This window comes from Macrotis lagotis, chromosome 1, assembly GCF_037893015.1.
Source record: "Macrotis lagotis isolate mMagLag1 chromosome 1, bilby.v1.9.chrom.fasta, whole genome shotgun sequence".
NCBI classification, from domain to species: domain Eukaryota; kingdom Metazoa; phylum Chordata; class Mammalia; order Peramelemorphia; family Peramelidae; genus Macrotis; species Macrotis lagotis.
The window spans coordinates 363,240,341-363,258,264 of record NC_133658.1 but is presented as its reverse complement, the minus strand read 5'-3'; the positions used below and the strand labels follow the sequence as shown (position 1 = coordinate 363,258,264).

Below are 17,924 nucleotides of genomic sequence, written 5' to 3'. Positions count from 1 at the left end.
TTCCCTCTGTTACTTATCTCCTATTTACGTTGTTTGGATGGCTGTTTGCATGTTGTCTCCCCAATTAGATTGAGAATTCTTCTAGGGGAGGGATTAACTTTTGTCTTTCTTTGTATCATCAGATTTTAGCACAAAACCTGGCACACATTAAAAAAATGCTTACTGAACCACTACTAGGTCTGCATCCCAAAGAGATCATAAAAAAAACAGGGAAATGGACCTACATACCAAAATACTCATAGCAGCTCTTTTTGTGATGGCAAAGAATTGGAAATTGTGGGGATGCCCATCAACTGGAGAATGTCTGAACAAATTGTAGTATATGAATGTAATGGAATACTATTGTGCAGATTTCAGGAAAACTTGGAAAGACTTACATGAACTGATGCTGAGTGACGTGAACAGAACCAAAAACATTGTATACAAGAATAGCAACACTGTGATTATCAGTTATGATAGATTTAACTCTTCTTAGAAGTACAGTGATTCCAAAAGACTTGTGATGGAAAATACCATACACATCCAGAGAAAGAACTGATGAAGTCTGAATGCAAATTCGAGCCAACTATTTTCCCTTTTTTTTGTTTATTTTTCATGGTTTTCCTGTCTTGTTCTGTTTCTTCTTTCACAATATGACTTATATGGAAATGTTTTTACATTATTGCATATGGGTAACCTATATCAGATTGCTTTATCTTGGGAGGGAGGGAGAAAAATTAGAAACCCAAAATCTTTCAAAAAGTGAATACTGTGGGCAGCTAGGTGGCACAGTGGATAGAACACCAGCCCTGGAGTCAGGAGGATCTGAGTTCAAATCTAGTCTCAGACACTTAATAATTACCTAGCTGTGTGGTCTTGGGCAAGCCACTTAACCCATTGCCTTGCAAAAAAAAAACCCCTAAAAAGATATGTATTCAAGTTGTCATTAGCAGTGGGTCCTTCAGCAAGTCATTTCTTTCTAATCTTCAGTTTACTTGTTTGAAATGATGATAATCCTAGAATTAAAGACTTTAACATGGAGGAGATCTTAGAGACCATCTAGTCCAACCCCCTCATTTTAGAGCTGAGGCAACTGAGACTCAGAGAGGTAAAGTTATTTGTTCAGTAGTAATTACAGAGCAGAGTCTGGATTTGAACTCAGGTCTTCTATTTCCAAATTCATCATTCTTTCACTGTGTGAAATAGCAGATAGAAAGCCAGCTTTAGCGTAAGGGTAACTTGTATTCACATGTCTGACACATACTATGTTATTAGGAGCAAGGTACTCAATTTTTCAGAGCCCCAGGGAAGTCTTCATGGCTATAAATTGTAGGACAGTTGCTAAATTGCATTTGTAGAAGGAGTTTCCTCACAGGGACTCTCTCCACCAAGACATATTATCCATATCACAAATCTGTGTAAGAAAAGCACTTTATAAACCAATATTGTTCTAAAGAGTCTCAGAAAGAAAAAGAGAGAGTCTCAATCCTAATACCCTTCCTTTCCTGTCCTCCTGAACTACTGATAGACAAGGTCAGGGTCTGAGATTCAGAATGGGTCAAAGTCAGGCTAAAATAGGAGAAAGGAACAGAATTAGGGACAGATTTAGAAATAAGAATGAATGAATCACTTCATTGGTTTCTATAGTGTTAGAATTACACTTTTCCCTTCACCTGTAGAATCTTGGGTTATAAGGGTGCTTAAAAGCCCTCTAATCTAACCCCATAACTTTAAGGATGAAAAGATCAAGACTAAAGGAAAAGTGGACTGTCCAAAGGCACACAAGTTAGTGATAGACTCTGACCTAGAATCCAATTCTGTTATGCCAATCTGGGGTACTCTCTCATACCATTCTACACAGTAAACAAACCCTAACCTGTGAACACTGATAAAAGTCAGTGATAAAGTTCAAGATTGAGAAGGGTTAAAGTTAGGAATAGAAATAGGGTCTGGGTTTGCTTCATCCACATGACACACCTTTTAGACATAGGAATCTGCCAGTTAAGTTTTTTCATCTCATTATACAATCTAACCAACATTTCTTAAGTTCCCGTTATGTTTCAGGTACTCTTCTAGGCTCTGAGGGACACAGAGACAAAAATTAGACTGTACTCAAGAAGCTTGCATTCTACTTGAAAGCAACACACCTATGGTTTACATGTTTACATATTTGGAGTTCCAATAGACTTCTCCTGGGCTCAGTCATTATCAGGAAAGTGCTACACATTCAAAATGACAGAATAACAGGCTCTCCTTAGTCTTGGATTTTCTGTCTTGATAATTCCACTGTAGGCTTCAGACTCAGAAGCTAAAACTGAGACTCTATCCCAATCCTGTGCTCAGAATCACAATATGATTGCTCCTCTGAAGGTAAGTTACCTAGAACCGGCGATTGCTCTTCACCATGAAATGTTACTCCTAAGCTCTTGTCCATCCTGGATCTATGAGTAGGATAATGAATGACAGAGTTGTCAATTGGCAGGTATTTCTGCAACTTGCCCAAAATTGTGCCTCTCTGTGTAGATCTGTTCAGGTTTGTATTTTCAGTCCTCTTTCAGTTCCTGTGCACTGAAATACTCAGTAAGATATGGTGGTGGCTAAACATTATCCCTTTCTGCTTGTCTTCCTATTCTGATTGGATTAGAAATGTAACTGGTTCCAACTTTTTTTTATATATTTATCAATCAGGATTCAATCTGGTGCCTTTTCTAAAGCTTCGTTCAGGAGCTGTTTTGGGGAATTCAGATGTGCTTCTTTCTTCTTCTCTGTCATCTTGGCTCTGTTCCTAAGTTATGTTATGTTATGTTATAAAAATTAAGAACTAATGTTCTAACAGCATCCTTCATTTAATTTCCTGGGCTCTCTTGACTAGAGGATCTCATCAAAATAGGAATTGTTCTTAATTATCTGGGAAGGAAAAACTAGCTAGATGAAGAAAAAAAATTCCTTAGTTGGTCCTTGACTAATCAATAGCTCATTATTGACTAAAAGAAGATGTATCCATTTCTGGGAAGACCAATCTTCCCCAAGGATAGACCCATAATCTTTGATCAATAATATTAAAAACCATAACTGGAAATCCTGTACTCTTTTTTTTTTGCTGGGGTATTTCATCTCCCCCCAAGATTGCTATAAATGTGAATTGGAAATAGTTTAGCATGAATGAGAGATCATTTAAAAATTCTATTAATTAAAATCAATCTTTAGGAAAGTGTCTTATACATTAATGAAGTTCATCCAATAAATTTTAAGTAAATGAAGGATGTACAATCCACAGTCCCTTTCCATCTTGTTTGATCAACAATAAACAGAGATACACTTTCTATAGACAAACTAAGAGAACTTCACTCTCTTTGTTTAACACTCCCTACTTTGATTAGGTCTGACATTCATGGAATTTCAGGAAATTAGGCCACAGACACAGTTATAACATTAATTCTTAATTTTCTGAAACACATAAAGATCATTTGGGCTTCCACAATGGTTTCCAGGCCCCTCACCATCCTGGTTGCCCATTTTGAAAATGTTTCACTTTGTCATGCACTCCAAAGTTCTTCTGAAAAATAGCAGACCTTGAATGTAACACAATCCTTTGGATTTCCTCATCAGTCAAGTGAAGGGATTCAATTAGATGCTAAATGTTAACATTCCTTGTTCTAGAATCTAAAGGTTCATTCAATTGTGGTATCCTGTGTTCTAAGGAATGTCCTTACCAACTCAGACTTTCCAAGGTCTACAGCTATACATGATGGATGGGTTAAAAGCTAGCAAATTGGGTCAAGGAAGAAGAGTAAGCAGAAAGGGTTTCACACCAGGTTAAGCAAACTAAGCTGTCTTTATCTGGCTGTACCAAAATGTCTATCTTTCCAAATAAACTTCACCAAGCATAGGCTAGAGTACTGGAGAGAAACTATTATGATTCTAACTACAGAAGCCCTCACATTATCAGAGTCAGTTCTGTAGGACTGCAACAGGAGGCTACCTTGAAGCAAAGACTGGACCAAAAAAGGAAAAACTGGAAGTGGAAAATCCCCTGTGAAATTAGAAGACACGAGCTTTTTCTTGAGTTTATTTCTAGGTTGAATTGAAAAAAGAATAGAGTGTCAGATGTGACAGGGACCTTAGAAGTCACTTAATCAAAAGGGATCACAGGATTTGAAGTGACAAGGGAATTGGAGAGCATCTAAGATGCTCATTTTACAGATTAGGAATATGTTCTGGGAGGTTGGAGAGTTTAGAGACTTGTTCTAAGTTATAGAAGTAGTACAGTCAGTATTCAAACCCATGTCCCTAGATTCCAAATCCCTTGCTCTTTTCATTAAATCCTATTGCATTTTTCATGAGGCAAGGAAATTAAGACTCAGAGATGAGAAGTGATTTGCCCAAGGTTACCCCTATGGGTCAATGGCAGAGTGGAGGCTGACAATTTGGGGCTTTTCCCCACTATATACTTTTGTTTTACCTAGCATTCAGAAGCAGATCTCCTAAGAATATATAAGTTAATTTTTGCATGGAACTTTGAATTTCTTTAATAAAAGCTACTGCATAAATACATTCAAAGGGAAGGAAGAAACCCAATTATTTGGGGACCACTGGGGAGGGAGGGGTAATCTCCCTACTAGGGATTAAGACTAACCTAAACCTTAACAATAATTAGAAAGATAGGAACTAAAAGGCAAACCTTAACTGTCAAAGTGACTACATAGTGAGGGCTATTGTGTGCAATAAACCTGATACTTGAATAAGGCAATTTGTTGGAGTCAGAATTCTGACTTATTGGAGAGTTGCCCAGGACAAGGACAATTCCTGGGGCAATGGTGACAGGGTATCAAGTTATCAATAAGACTGAAATTACAAAAAATAATCATAGCTCCCATTTCTTGAATCCTTTATGCTTTATAAAGTAATAACAACCAACAATAATAATCATTTATATAGTAAAGTTTGCAAAGAACTTTGCATCTCCTACTTATACATTCTTATCTGATCCTACCTTGTGAAGAAGATGCTGTTATTCTCATTTTATAGATGAAGTAACTGAGGTACATAGATATTAAGTGACTTGCCCAGGATCACATAGCTAATATCCTGACTTCCATTTCTCTATTCTATTCAAGGAACCGCCTAGCTGTCCTTTCCTTGCAATGTGTGCGCAGGGCAACAAATCTGAAACCTACTCTGCAATTAGTTCATTATGCAAATGAAAAGTTGGGGTGAATGATTTTTAAAGGCTAGTCCTTCAAGTTCTGACAGTGCCTGAATCAATGAGACCTCTGAGATAGGTAAAGCAAATATGATTATTCTCATTTATTTTTTTGCAAGGCAATGGGGTTAAGTGGCTTGCCCAAGGCCACACAGCTAGGTAATTATTAAGTGTCTCAGACCGGATTTGAACCCAGGTACTCCTGATTCCAGGGCTGGTGCTCTATCCACTGTGACACCTAGCTGCCCCAATTATTCTCATTTTTATAGATAAAGAAAGTGAAACTCAGAGAGAGCAAGGGACTTCACATAAATTCCGATAGAAGACACTTTAAAGGGCACTTATTCCAACCCAGATCTGAACACAAAAATACCCATTGCAAGCTACCTGATAAATGGTCATCCAGCATTGCTAGAACATCTCAGGTGAAGTGCAATTCATTACTTCCCAAAGAAACCTATTCTTACTTTCAGATAGCTCTAGTTTTTAGAAAGTTTTCTTTAAATCAAGTCTAAAATTGACTCTTCTCAACACCTACCTATTGTTCCTAGTTCTACTTTTCAGAGCCAATCAGAACAAGTCCAATACCTCTTCATGACAGTCTTTCAAATACTTGGATCATAATTGTAATAGCTAACATGTAGTCACTATATTGTAGTACAAGATACCTTAAACATACTCACCTAATATTGTGATCATCCCAACAAACCTGTGAGGCAGGTGCTATAATTATCTCTATATTATGGTTGAGGAAACTGAGGATGAGAAAAGTCGAGTGACTTGTTCAGTGTCTGAGGTTCGATTTGAATTCAGAACTTTCTTACTTCAGGTTCAGTGCTCTATCTACTATTCCATCTAGCATTTAGCTATCATGTCCCTTCTAAATTTTTTTCTTCTTTAGGCTTCACATTCTTAGATTATCTCATGTGCCCTCATCTAGCATATATAATTGCTTCTGTGCTCACTTGGTTTTTAGAGACGTACATTTTTTAAATATGGACTGTTTTGGTGATATCTTTTCCCCAATTCAGATGCAAATTAGATTTAAGTATCACTCATTCCCTGTATCTCTTTCTCTTTTTTCATAGTCTTCTACTTGTGTACCCTGATTATGTGAGATAACTTTCCTTCTTCCTCCTTCTCCCTTTCCCTAATGTATTCATTTTCTCCTCTCTTTCTTCTTTTAAGTTCACCAAAATAATAGAACCTTTTTTAAAATCGCTAACCCTTGATGATATTAGGGTTTTGAGGGAATATTATATCATCCTTATTAGAATTAAAACACTTCACCTTATTTAGTTTCCCAATTAATAGTACAAATTTCTCTTTTTATGTTTCTTTTGACTCCTGTGTTTGTATTTTAAAACTTATATTTAGTGCTGGTCTTTTCATCAAGAATGCTTAGAAGTCCTCTATTTCATCAAAGATAAACTTTTCCCCCTATAGAATTACAGTGGTTATTATACTAGATAAGTTTTGGTTGCAAACCTATATCTTTGACTTTTGGAATATCATATTCCAAGTTCTTTGTTTCTTTTATAGTGGCTGTTAAATTTCATATGATCCTGGCCATGTTCCTTGGTACTTAAATTTTTTCCTTCTCTCTGCTTATAGTTTTTTTTTTCTTTGATCTGGAAGCTCTGAGTTTTCTTTATGATGTTCTTGAAAATTTCTATATTGGATTTCTTTCAGGAATTGACCAGTAAATTCTTTCTATTTTTTTACTTTGCCTTCCAGTTTTAGGAAATCTGGACAGTTATCTTTCATAATTTCTTGAGATATGATGTGCAGGTTCTTTTTTTGGTTATGGTTTTCAGGCAGCTCAATGATTCTTTAGTTATCTCTCTTGAATTTGTTTTCTAGGTCAAGCTTTTAAAAATATGAGTTATCTTGCACTTTTTAAACATTTTTCCAGTTTTTTTAAACTTCATTTTAATATTTCTTTTTGACTTGTGGAATCATTAGCTTCTATTTGAATCATTCTAATTTTCAAGGTGTTGACCTTGGATAAGGTTTCATAATTACAGTGTAAAGCTACTTATTTTATGTCTTTCCTCCAGAACTTTTACTTCTTTTCTAATTTTTCTTTCATTTCATTCATAAAATCATTTAAAAGTTCTTGCTTTACTTCTTCCAGAAATTTGAGTTTAATTTATGTACAAGCTGTTTTTTCTTTGATGTTTTGCTTTTAGATGTTTTAGAGTCATTCTTCTGGATTTGTGTGTCTTGGTGTCTTTGTCACCTCTTTATAATAGGATTCCTTTTTTGTTTATTCATTCTTTCATTCTTACTTTTCAAAATGGGATTTTGTGTTGGGGCCAGCCTTTGTACATGTCTACAGGAAATATTTGGACCTTTCTAGATCCTGTGTCCTCTTTTGGGTACTACTGCTGCTGCTTTCTCTGGATCTTGAATCCTGTGATTGCTGGCTGAGTTCTTCAGGGATCATAGCAGTGCCCTATGAAAGCCTGCAAGCTTTCAATGTATCCAAAGTTGTCTGACTGAGGATGAATTTTGATAACTACCCTTCTGATCTGAGATTTGCAAAGTCTTGACTGGGGTTTGGATCTGGACAACAGTACTAGAGGGCTTGTCCCTGATTGGAGCTGCAGGTGACTTAACTGGCCTTAACCCATGAGCTATAAAATTTTATAGGTTTAGGATGACAGAATTGTCAGTTCCCTGCTTCATTTTAGCTCTCTGCCCCGGTTATTTAGGTGCAGATTTCAGATAGGGCTGGAAGCTAGAATAAATTCCTGCTTCAGGATCAGAATCATATACTAGCTGCTGCTTCTCTTCATCCTGGTTCATGACCCTAGGAACAAAAACAGGATTGTACCCATTAAAGTAGATTTTACTGGTTAGTCTATTATTATTGTTTGTCCTTCATTCTAGAAGAAAACCATGACATGTGAATTGGATTCAAATGAGGGGGTGCTGTACAAAGTCACCAGCCTCACTTTCTCCTCCAGAGTCATCTGGGTCCATTGGTCAGATATGGCCTTGGATGCAGTAGGAGGTCTGGAGTTTTTGAAGCTATGTCTTTTTCAGGTCACATAGACTGAAAGTATAGAAAAATAAAAACAACTCAGACATCCAAGGCACGAGGAAAGATTCTCTTTTGTATTTGAGTATCCCCTCAGACAATACAGTTTTTTCCTAAGGTTGACTGAACTCTTCTTCCAAGCCACTTTTCCATTAAAATTTATGGGTCACACCAAAGCATACAATTTTCACTTTTTAAAATTTCTTTTATATTTTTTCCTTCTCATGGTTTTTTCCCTTTTGTTCTGATTCTTCTTTCATAACATGATTAATATGAAAATTTGTTTAACATGATTATACAGGTACAATCTATATAAGATTACTTGCTGGGGAAGGAAGGAAGGAGGGAAAAATGTGGAACTCAAAGATCTTACAAAAAATGAATGTTGAAAACTATCTTTACATATAATTGGAAAAAAGTTAAAAGAATAAAATTTAAAAATTTTATAGGTCATGTTGAACACAACAATTGAGTTGATCATTGTATGGATGCTTACCATGGACTTGGTATTGACAAAACCCAAACATTTCTTTGCTCCTTGCATTCCTTAGACCAATCCCTTCTTCAACATGTGCACGAGTTGGAATCTGGCTCTTGGAAACAAGCAAGAGAGTTAACATATGGCATCCTGTCTTGCTCCTTGCACAGCATCAGGTCTTTCTGGACCAGATCCATTGCCTCTTCTTTCCTTAGTGCCTAGATCCAGGCCCCAATTCAGTCATACTGGAAAGTTCCATGGGGTATACTACTAGCTCAATCTATCCCACTGTCTATAGAGCTCTCTGTCTTTTTTGGGGAAGAAAAAAAAAGACTCATTTTTACCTGTATTTCCAGATTGGGACTGGATCTGGCCTTTACCAGAGTAGTTGTGGTGGAGGGAGCTAGGTTGTACTTCTTTCTTCTACTCTGACACATTGACTGATCTCCCATTTTCTAGTCTATGTTCATGTTGGTCTCCTCAATAGAATGTGAATTCCTGATTCTTTCATCTTTGTATTTGCCGCAGTACCTAGCTTATAGTAGAGGCTTAATAAATGCTTGTTGAATCAAACTGGAGGATAATGAGGTCTTTCACTACATTGGTTATGCTCCCAGCTTATCAATATCCTCTCAAAAATACTGTTCCCAGAATAGTGTTTAAAGAAGGGGACTGATCAGAACAGTTGCAAATATACTCCAAACCTTCCTTGAACTGTATACTATTGTTTTCTTAATGCACCTTAGGCTTAATTTAGTTTTTTGGATGCCATAAAACATTGTTAGCCTATATTGAAATCGTAATCTTCTAAGATACTTGGTCTTTTGACTCCTGGGTCAATGCTCTTTCCAATTTCTATAATGAGGAATGATTATGGATAAGACTGAAGTTTGGGAAATGTTTAGATTAGTTCCCCTATGAAATACAAATCATGATATGTTCCACTGCCGCCATTTAATAATTTTATTTTGATAGAATTAGGTTAAAATTATAGCTATAAGGTATCAATCCAACAAGTATTTATTTAGTTCTTACAATGAGCCAGACATTGTGCAAAGAGCTTGAGACACAAAGAAAGGTACCCCATCAAGCAAACAAAAATAAAAATCCAGTCCCTGCTCTAAAGGAGCTCATAGTCTAATTGAGGGAGATAACATGCAAATGACTGTGTACCCATTGTATATATATGTAAGTGCATACATGTATGTATGTATGTATGTATGTATATATACAGTATAGGCACATATACACATTGTGCATGTGTTTGTGTATCTGGAAGTCATCCCAGAGGGAAAGTGCTAGCATTGAAGGAGGACCAGGAAAGACTTCTGGCTGAGACTGAAAGGAAACCAAAGAAACCAGGAGGTGGAGATAAAGAAGGGTCAGAACTGGAAGAGCCCTTAGAGACCATCTAGTCTAATTGTTTCATTTCACAGAAGAGTGAAAAGGAATAATCCAATATCACCCAGAAGGCTAGTGGCAGTCCAAAATAGAACCCAAGGTCACATGACTAATAAATGGGAGAGCCCAGACTTGAACTTGAGTTTCCTAGTTCTCATTGTAATCACTGTTTCCCCATGATCTTTCCCTTTCTGAAGAAGACTGGGGGAAGGGGGAGGAGGAGGGATCTAGTTAGTTGAGTGATTCTTTAGTACTATGGTTGACCACCTTTTGGAGGTTTACTTTTTCTTTGTAGTTTTTTTTTCCCCTCCTTATACTTATGAAGAAATGGGATCTGTGCCTCTGTTACTCAATATGGCAGGATGCCCAGTCCCGCCCTCTTTGTTCTACCTGGCAAAGTCCCTCTGTCTAGCATAGTGGGCATTAGAAAGATATTAAGGACTTAATTACTACCTCTGACATATACTGAAGTTGTGACCCGGGGTAAGTCACTTAACCTCTCACTGAGCCAGGCAAGTCTCTAAGGCTGTAGAAGCTGAAGAGCCAGGCAGAGAGAATTTACTCAACATAAGGTCCATAGATTTCATGAAATTCAGATGCAGTCCAAAAGAAATGAGTAAAGCATATCATCTAAGCCCGTAATATCATCTAAGCTTACTGACTGGCTGAGAATGAACCTATGATTTTAAGGATGGGCCAATAGGGTTTATTTCAGAGAGCCCATGTGAATAACCCCAAATATATTCTGAAGGAGATAGCTCCTCTGGGGTCTACTCCAGGCCAAAGAGTAATCAAGGCCATCAGTTATCTGTCTACTTAGACAGATGATTTTGTATTACTTTGGTCTTAGGAGAACCTCAGAGGCCCCAGTAGACTGAGAGTCACCTAGTTTGAAACTAAGCAGATTTTTAAAAATACGTTTTCCTAACAATATTTCCCTGGTGTTTCATTTCTGAATGTGTAGAATCTCTTTTGTAAAGAGGATCTACTGACCTGGCTGCTATTGCCATCTGTGAAGGCAACACTCACTGTGAGTTCTCTCACCTCATGCACCTTCACTGAAAGCTGTGAAATCAGCAACAGCCCAGTCCTTATCAACAGTGCAGACCCAGGCAGGTGGGGGCAGGGGTGCTGCTGCAGCTGAGAAGAGAAGGCATCTTTCAGATTGGGCCTCTTCACTGTACCATACCTTTAATAGGACTTAAATGGCAAATGAAGCAACTATATCTGCTGCCTGGCCTCAAGGTCTCCATCACATAATCTCTAGGAGCCCCCATTCTTAGACTCCTGTACCAGCAACTCCTTTCAGGTATTAGGACAGAAGAATGAGAAGCCTGTTCCAGATCTGCCTTCCTTTGCCACACTTCTTCAACTGCCTTTGATCTTCCCATGCTGGTATAGCTAGATGATGGAGTGGATAAAAGTCCTAGTCTGGGAGTCAAAAAGATTTGGATTTAACCCCTTTCAGATTCTTATTAGCTATATGTCCTTGGATAAGTGACAAACTCTTTAGACCCATTTCCTTATCTGTAAAACAAAGGGTTGGATTCAATGACCTCTAAGTCTCTGATTCTGGTCAGTCAGATATGCCACCCCCCCCCTCACCCTGCCCCAATCAACTGGTACTCCACCAGTCCCACACCCTCTACTTTTATTAGTATAGTCCCATTTCCTGTTCCCCTAGTTTCATGATTCAGAATATCCTTGAAAACCCACTACTAACTCTCCTCTTTCCTGCTCTCCCCAGGCCCAACCTATCCTCTGTCCATACCTCCACTGTGCCTCCTGGGAACCCCTTTATCATTAAAAGGCTCCCTTTCATCTTAACAATTATTTTTCTCACTCCTTCTCTCCTCACACTTTTTCTTGTGCTCAAGGAAACTTGGCTTTTCTCCAAAAGATACCTCATCCTTTTGTATCCTTTTCAATGCTGATGGTTCCTTCAAAGCACTTCTTCCACAACCCCCCATCCATATATTAGGTTGGGGGGGGGTCTATGTTCCTCATCTTTTCCTCCTTTGAGATTTCCACCTTTTACCTCTTTCACCCTGAACAGAGCTTTGCTAGCCCCTTTAATATTCTCCCTCCCTCCCTCTCTGTATCTCTTTTTTGCTGTCTCTGTCTCTGTCTCTGTCTCTCTCTGTCTATTTCTGTCTGTCTCTCTGTGTTTCTCTCTCCCCCTCTGTGAAATGTATTTAGACCCACGATTTCATTGGACCTCTTACTAAGGAAATTCCCTCTACCAGTTCAGTTCTGTGCCTTCTTTGACCTATTCAGAGAGTTACTTGTGGGTAACTGAAAGGTTAAATGTCTCACAGCCAATATGTTTCAGAAGTAGGAATTAAACCCAGGTGTACCTGACTCTCAGGCCAGCTTATATTTATAATATTAAAATTAGCATATTAATTCTCTAATATATAGTATTAATATTGCTTCACTCTTCTTCCTTTCTCAAGAAATCCAGGGAAAGGTTAAGTCTTCTTCTCCACCCTGACTTATCTTCTGATCAATGCTGCCCCAATTTTTCCATCCTTTTTCTACTAAGCTATATATTGTCTTCCTCTAAGTTCTTTGACTATCTTAATATTGTATTTATAACTCAGAACTTAGCCTAGAGTTTGGTACATAGTAAAACATTTAATAATTTTTTTATTTATTCATTCATCCCAATCTCTGCTTTCTGTTAAATGGAACTTCAATATTTGGGATTATTAATATATTGACAGTCTTTGAATATCTGACCCCCCTGTTCAGAAAGCTCCTTAATTCCAAGACCTCTATCTGTCTATCCTACCCTAGCTATTTACAGGAGTGGACACACCTTGACTTTATTAAAATTCAATTAACTCAACTGACATTTATCAAGAAGCAATATGACATAGCATCAATAAACTCCAGTAGCTCCTATAGCCTCCAGGAACAAATAAAAAAATCCTCTTATCTTCAACTTCCTTCATAACCCAGTCCTCTCCAGTCTTACTTTCTTTCCAGTCTATACTTACTCCCCGCCAAATATTCTTCAATCCAGGAACACTGGTCTCCCTACTATTCCACAATCAAGACACTCTGGCTGTCTCCCATGCTTGGAATGCTCTCTTTCCTCATGTCTGCCAACTGGCTTCCCTGGCTTCCTTAAAATCTCAGCTAAAATCCCATCTTTTCCAGGAAGCCTTTGGCAAGCCCTCTTCATTCTAGTGCCTTCTCTCTATTCATTAGTTGTTATTTATCTTTTACATATATAGTTTGTAGATATATGTTTGCTTGTTGTCTCCTCCATTAGATTATGAGGTCCTTGGGAGGAGGGGGAGGGGACTGGTTTTTACCTTTTTTGATATTATCAGCACAATACTTGCTTAGGAAATGATTATTGACTGACTAACAGTGGAGAAACAGAGCTGGTCAGAGTCAGGAAGACCTGGCTTCCACTTGATACATCCTGAGTAACCCTGTTCATGTGGTTAGTAAGTATCTAAGTCAAGGTTAGGACCCAGGTCTTTTTCTCAGTGCCCTTCAGGCAACTATGTAAGACTGTTCTTTAGACCAGGGGCAACCGGAGGACTCAGTCGTTAGACTGCCCAGTCTGGAATGTGACCTCAAACATGTACTAGCAATGTCACCTTAGGCAAGTCATTTAACCCTATCTCAGTTCTCTCATCTGTCAAATGAGCTAGAGAAAGAAATGGCAAACCACCCCAGTATCTTTTCCAGAAAAACTCCCAATAGGGTCATAAAGAGTCAAACACAACTGAAAAACAACAGAACAACTAAAGCTTCAGACAGCTGCTGATATGCATTAGGGTGGGGGGGATTTCCTAAATGAGAATTCTTTACACTTAAGAAATCACAGATCTTCATTTCTTTCCCCACAGATATTTTTAAGGTGCTAAACACTAGCGATACAAAGATAAAAATGAAAAACATTCTTCTCTTCAAAGAGGTTACATCCTACTAGGGAATATAACATATAAACAGATAAGCAAATATAATTAGAGAAGGGAGAGAGAAGTAATAATCCAGAGAAGACACCCTGAAGCAGAGAGCCCCTGAGCTGAGCTTTGAAGGAAATTAAGGATTCTTAGTGGCAAGAGGGAAGGCATCATCTCACATGGGTGACAGCCAGGTAGCTTATGTAAAGGTTCTAGGACAGTAGAAAATGGAGTAATAAATTTGAGAATCAGTAAGTAGATTGACTGGAATTTAAAATGTGCGAAGGGAAGCAATTTGAAATGTCTGAAAATTCAGACAGGGGTTCAAAAATGTCCTAGTGAAATGTTTAGAATTTATCTTAGAGGCAATATAGGAAAATATTTCAGGGTTTTGAGTAGTGACATACAAGAAGTCCAACTTGGGATGCCAAAAGCAAATTATGTTTTTGGTTTTTTTTTACAAGGCAAAAAAAAGGTTAAGTGGTTTGCCCAAGGTCACACAGCTGGGTAATTATTAAGTGTCTGAGGCTGGATTTGAACTTAGGTACCTCCTGACTACAGGGCCAGTGCTCTATCCACTGTACCACCTAGCCACCCCAACCAAAAGCAAATTATGTCAGCTCAGATAAGACTTTGTCTGTGATACTTGCAGGGCCTCCTGCATACTCTAGTCCTAGTGCTTCTAGAAAATGTGGCAATTTTAGGGGCATCTAGGTACTGCAGTGGATAGAGCACTGGCCCTGGAGTCAGGATGACCTGAGTTCAAATTTGACCTCAGACACTTAATAATTACCTAACTGTGTGAACTTGGGCAAGTCACTTAACCCCACTGCCTTGCAAAAACCAAAAAAGAAAAAGAATGGTAATTTTCAAAGACAAGTTCAAAGGACCCCTTAAAATTAAGAAATATTAAATTGGTTTGATCAGATCATAAAAAGATGACCAGAGAGGTGGATTGAAGAGAGGAGAGACTGGAAGTGGAGAGATGGTAGAAAAGTTATTGCAACATTTTATGGGAATAGGAAGTAATGAATTTGAAGTAGTATGTGAGTAGAGAGAAAGGACAGATCTGAACAATCTTTTTTTTTTAGGGTTTTTTTTTTTGCAAGGCAAATGGGGTTAAGTGGTTTGCCCAAGGCCACACAGCTAGGTAATTATTAAGTGTCCGAGACCAGATTTGAACCCAGGTACTCCTGACTCCAGGGCCAGTGCTTTATCCACCATGCCACCTAGCCACCCTGGATCTGAACAATCTTGTGGAGGTAGGACTGGTCACTTTGCAGCTGATTAGATATGGGAGAAAGGGGGCAGAGAGGGGAAGAGTCATCTCCATCAACCTTAACTCTGAAAATCTCTCCGATCATAATTCCCTGACCATTCAATTTCCTTGCTCAGGCCTAATTTGCAATAGCTTCCTGAGATACAGCCAATACAAGCTCCCCCTTGCATATTGAAGGTGCCAAAGAGATGGAAAGTATGGATTATGTGGCCTCAGGTAGTTACTTACAGTACCCTTGAGTGAAAGCTAACACAAAATGTACTGTGACAGAAGGACTTTAAAAAAAGGACATAGGCAGTATTTTAGGCTCTTGGTCTCTGTCTGGCTCCTTCTTTCTCTGGAACTCTGGCTCTTGAATCTTCATGGGTTTGAATTGGTAGATAAGGCTCAGAAGATGGTCCTTCTTTAAAATCCTGACTGCCTTTGACTCCAGAAGTTGAAGAGAAGGAAGGGTGACTGATCCATGAAGGCACCAAGTAATACTTACCCTTTGGCTATTTTTGAGCTCAATAACTGGGATATCTTGGGCAGTAGCTATACTACCTTGTGAGATGTTGATGCAGAAGAAAAGACTGATCCTAGCTAAGGTGTCTGATGCCAACTCTCCTAAGGGGCATCTAGGATCTGAGGGCAAATCTATGAGAGCCACTGGTAGAGAAGTGATTCTTCCTTCTCCTGGGACTGATATTGGGGATATCTTTAAACATTTCTCAAACAGAGTCTCTGGGTATGATATCTTCCCCTTCCCTAAGAGAGGGACAAAACATGTCACAAGAAGAGAGGGCTGTTGCTTCAGCTCTCCTTTAGAAACAGTACTTTGCTTAACTTTGATTTTGCTTTATTTTATATATGTGTATGTATGTATGTACATATATATATATATATATAATATATATATTAGGTACACATACACTATCTGCATGACAGTAATCTTTTTTTAGGTTACCTAAAATCAAGAAAGATTAAGAGATATTTGGTAAGTTATGATTTTTTTCTTTTTTGGTTAGACTCTGTCATTTAATGGACAAAGAAGGAGTTCCAAATGAGAACCTTTTTGTACCAATGCTGACTTGTATCTTGTCTGATGCTTACAATTTTGGACAGTTGTTTGGGCACTGACAGTTAAATGAATCGTTCTAAGTCACACAGGCCCTAGAACTTGAAACCAGATTGTCCTGATTCCCAATCTGGCCCTCTGTTTGCTAAGACAAACGGAATTCTACTATTAGTCCTTCAGGTTTGAAGAAGAGAACTATACCAACCAAGTCACTGGCAGCACTGAATTGCACAATTATCTCTATCATAGTGAAAGGTATGCTGTGCAAGGCATCTTTTTCACTTGCCTTTACTAGAATTCTTCCATTCCATGACCTGAACATCCTAAGGCTAATACATCCACGGACTAATCATCAGTATGGCCTTTCCTCTCAGACCTTCTAATTTTGAGCTACTCATCAGTATACCTATATCAGCAAGGCACCATGGTACACTACCAATGTCAGCACCAGACAAATTGTTCTACCAGGCCAAGGCAAGCTGAATTATTGATGAGAATTAATCATGCTTTAAGAAGAGATAGAAACTCAGGGTTATTCTATTAAACCCAAGCATGAAGGGAGATCCCTACCCAGAGAGATATTCATCTGCCCTTGCTTTCTCCTCTAGCTGGTTTTATAGTGACAAGCTTCTCCATGGTAAGTTTCTAAGTTCCTATGAGAAATATGATATCTGGCTGCTGACAAATTATGACTTAATGTTGGGGGCAGCTAGGTGGCATAGTGAATAGAGCACCGGCCCTGAAGTCAGGAGGACCTGAGTTCAAATTTGACCTCAGACACTTAATAATTAATTACAGCTATGTGACATTGAGCAATCACTTAACCCCATTGCTTGCAAAAAAACAAAAACTAAGTCCTAGCTTGGGTGTCTGGTTTATGCTCTCAGGGAAAAGTCCATACAGGGGTCTCAGTCAGGGCAGGGCAAACAAACCTGGTTCTTTAGGTTCCAGGAAAGATAATACTGGCAGTAAGAGGGGAATAATGCAACAGTCACACTTTAATAAGACAAGTTCAGAGGAAGAAGATTCAAGGACAACTCAGAATAGCATAAGACAGAGGAAGAAGATAGCTGGAGAAACAGGCAGGGAAAGGAATTGAGTCATTTCAGTCCTGTTAGACTCTTTCATGACCCCATATGAGGTTTTCTTGGCAAAGATACTGAAGTGATTTGAAGTGAAATATGCCATGGTGCCTTGCTGATATGGGCATACTGATGAGTAACTCAAAGGTGGAAGGTCTGAGAGGAAAGGTCATACTGATGATTAGTCTGTGGATGTATTAGCCTTAGGATGTATCAGATTGTTGCATTCAGCCACAAATATCACATGCTGATTCTTATCTGGTCTTAATAATGTGATGAATACTTTGCTGAAATGGGAGGAAGTAAAACTATTCTAAGGCCAAGAGACTCCCGAAGCAGTTAGACCACCTCCAATAACCCCCTTTTCTATCATTCAGGTCATGGAATGGAACAATTCTAGCAAAAGCAGATGAAAGAGATGCCTTGCACCGAATACCTCTCACTATGATAAACATAATAGTGCAATTCATGCT

General features: G+C 38.4%; 1 protein-coding gene across 1 annotated transcript in view; it reads left to right on the top strand.

Annotated features, from left to right (window-relative positions):
- Positions 1 to 17,924, top strand: part of EIF4E1B (eukaryotic translation initiation factor 4E family member 1B) — a 36,262-nt gene that overhangs the window by 994 nt on the left and 17,344 nt on the right. The gene's annotated exons all lie outside the window — the stretch shown is intronic.